This window comes from Solanum dulcamara, chromosome 1, assembly GCF_947179165.1.
Source record: "Solanum dulcamara chromosome 1, daSolDulc1.2, whole genome shotgun sequence".
NCBI lineage: Eukaryota > Viridiplantae > Streptophyta > Magnoliopsida > Solanales > Solanaceae > Solanum > Solanum dulcamara.
This window is the reverse complement of record NC_077237.1, coordinates 9,746,744-9,750,579: the sequence shown is the minus strand read 5'-3', so window position 1 is coordinate 9,750,579 and position 3,836 is coordinate 9,746,744.

The following is a 3,836-nucleotide window of genomic DNA, read 5'->3' as shown; positions in this document are numbered from 1 at the left end:
TCAAGGAGTTTCTGGATTTGATCCTTAAGCTCTCTAAACTCTGGTAGAGCAATACGATAGGGAGGAATGGAAATTGGACGAGTGCCCAGCTCTAAGTTAATGCAGAAGTCTATGTCTCGTCGGGAGGTATACCAGGAAAATCTAAAGAAAACACTTCTGGAAACTCGCGCACTATTGGAATAGACTCAATAGAGGGAGACTCTACATCAACCTCTCGAATATGCGCCAGATAGGCCAAATAACCATGCCCCACTATTTTTCAAGTCTGGACAAAGGATATGACCTTAACTGGTGTAGGCTTATACATCCCTTCCCACTCTAACCTTTCCCTCCCCAAGATCTCTAGAGCCACATTTTTTGCATTAAAATTAAGTACAATAAAATAGGGGGATAACTAAATTATGCCTAAGATTACATCAAAATTGGTCATGTCTAAAATAACTTAGTTAACCCAAGTCTGTAATTCTATAAACATCACTGAACAAACATGATAAACATGGGTGGCTATGACTGGCTCTCCAATAGGGGTAGAAACATGGATAGGGGCATCAAGTATATCACACAATGTATTAAAACCAAAGGCATATTTCACGGACATATACGAGTAGGTAAACCCCGGATCAAATAAAATAGCAGCCATCCGATCAAAGATAAGAATAGTACATGTGATCACTGTGTTAGACGCCTCTACCTCAGTCTTGCCCAAATATGCATAGAACTGAGCCCGGTCATCCTGACGGGTCACCTCCCTGCATGGTTATACTGATCCTTGACCTGAACTATTGTTACTTTGGCCACCACGGTCTCTCTGGTTTCTACCTCGCCTACTCTGTGGATGTCCTCTACCATTGCCTCTTATGGCCGCGGATACTACTGCCCTAGTATTATGGGTTCTGAAACTATTCTGTGGGGGTGAGGACATTTTCTCCTTATATACCCCGACTCTCCACAATTAAAACAATCGCGATTTAAAGATAGTCTATTACTTGGGAATGATGCTCCTTGACCCTCATGGACTAGATGTTACTGTGGAGTACCTGAAAAACTGCCATCAGAAGTAGGCAGAGCTAGCTGAATTGGCCGGACTGCAATTATCGACCTATCTGACCCTCTAAAATAGGATCCCTGGAAATTACATATGCTCTTGGGCTTCTTAGCCTAATCCTTGGCCTGCCCATCTCTCCCCACACTCTATACCTTCTTCATAAGATTAGGACTTCGTTGAAACTCCTACCTGATGATGTCATATGAACTGACAACACCTGCACTTCGGGATTCAACCCCTTCAAAAATAACCAGATTATTTCTTTCTCAGTAGTCACCAGTTGAGTATCATATCTGGACAGCACATAGAATCTGGCCTTATAAGCAGCCTCAGACATACTTCCCTACTCCAATGCCATGAATTCATACTTTTTGCGGCCCCTCAAGGTGCGTGGCACATATTTCTCCAAGAACAAGGCATAAAACTAGACCCAAGTAAATGGGGCCAACACGGCTGAATGACACTCTACATAAGCCCTCCACTATTGCTTGTCTCACCCTAAGCTAAAATGTCACAAACTCCAATCCACGCTGGTGCACTATTCCCAACTTGTGCAACCTCTCATAGAAGTAAAGAATGAATTCATAAGCGTTCTCATTCTCAATACCTGGAAGACTGGAGGCTTGAGCTTTAGAAACTTGGTGAGCATGTCATGCTCAATACCGGTCATAATAGGGCCCATAAGAGGTCTGAAGAAGGCATCAATGCCTACCACCTCATTTACTAGCGAAGCTGCAGTAGCAAAAGGATGAGCAACGGGAGCTGATGTTGTAAGCAAGGTGGGAATAGGGTCAGTGCCAACCAACTCACTTAGAAATGCCATGATCTGCTGCGCTAGTATAGGGTCCTAAAGGGGAAGACTGGCAGCCCCAGCTTGGGTTTCTCTCTTCTGTTCAGCAACTCCTTCTTCTTCTCCAACCTCTAGATTATCCTCTAACTCATTGTGGGGAGCGGAAGGGGACTCACCTAATAGCAACTCCTCAACTAGAACCTCCACTCTGGCGGGTGCTGATCTCCCTCAGCCCCTGTCGCATCTCCCTCTCTTGCCTCTACCTCGACCGCACCCTTGAACGGCTGGCTCCTCATCTGGCTCAACTGGGATACAAGTCGAACACCATTGTAATGTGTATTAACCATCTGCGTATAAGAGAGTGAAATAGGTTAGATACCAATTTGATCACCAGATACCAATTGGAATCAAGTCATAATAGAAGAAAAGAAGATAAAGAAACTTTTTTTAAAGTCTTGTAGACTCTCAAAGAAAAGTACAGATGTCTTCGTACCGTTCCGAAAGACTCTACTAAAATCATTTTGGTATGATGAGATCAACGGACCTAGGGCTCTGATACCAACTTTGTTACTATCCCAACCACCGTGACTGGTACCCGCACTAACTCTCCGGTAGGAGAATCATTTCAACAGTCTAACAATTAGCAAACATAATGAACAAACAAGATAAGTATGCAGAAGCAGTCTTACTTAAAGATATAAGCATGAGTCCCCATAAAACTCAAGAAGGTCTAAGCAACATCTTTAAACATGCGAAAAACATCCTAGGAACTGAAAGTCATTCGTATCAAAACTCTAAAGAATTAACAAGTCTAGAAAGGGAGTATAATTCCCACAAGAAAGTAATTTAAGAGTTAACTAATGTCTGAACATCTAAGTCCTAGAAGAAGGACTAGAACAATAGAGAGTCCATGGCAGCCTGAAAGAATTAGCTCACCCTTAAACTTGATCAACTTCTCACTCTTCTAAGTGAGGTCTCTCTGCAGCTGACTGAATATGCCTTGTACTAAACAAAGATAGAGCAAATGTAGTATCAGTACACAAAATTGACAATGAACTGGTTGGATCATGCGGCTAGCAGTAAGCGAGTCATGAACAAGTAAACTCAACATAATAAGCATATATATACAGAATAACTTAACGATTTTCATCTCAAACAATAATCAATAAGATCACAGTTCAACAACCTTAATATCATGCAACTTCACATAAGGTTCCTCTCATCGAACTCACAAACACTTAATTTATGTCAGAACGTGATACCCCATCCAATATTTATGTTAGAACATGACACTCGATCCAGATGTGTGTCGGAATGTGACACCTGATCCAAACATACAAGCAGCCACAATTACATTCAGTAATCAATATTATGCCACTAAGAACAGGTTCATCACAAATCAGGCTAGTAAATGATCATTTCACATAATTTCTAGCATGCTTCCCTATTCATATACACATATGCATACGATGAAGTAATTTATAAAGTACATGAAACCATATAGGAAACAAGACCATCACCTACCTCGAATTCGAGCTTCAACCATTCTAAGATGTAAGAGCTTTCCCTTTCCAAGTTCGTTCCGTTTATTCTTGATCTAAAAATAGTAAATACATACAAATAATCAATATAATGGTCTACCTTAGTCGATTTATAGTATAATTCCCCTCTTAGACCATCCCATGATCCTAAACCCCACCTAGGGAAAATTTCCATCATTACCCATATGCTAAAACCCTCCCACATTGACCACCATCCTAGTTTATGGGTTTTAGGAATCCAATGATGAGTTTAGGGAATAGAAATCTTAGTTGAAGCGTGGGAATCCATGGAAAAGTGATAAAAATCACCCTGATTCGCCTCCTAATGTCTTAAGAACAGTTTTTGCAGAATAAAACCATTTTTGGGGTTTTTCTCATCTTTAACTTCATGACTGTCTCGCCACAGCGGGACCATCCCGCTCTGGCGGGTTGTATGGAAATAGAGAGCTCAGAACTTGAG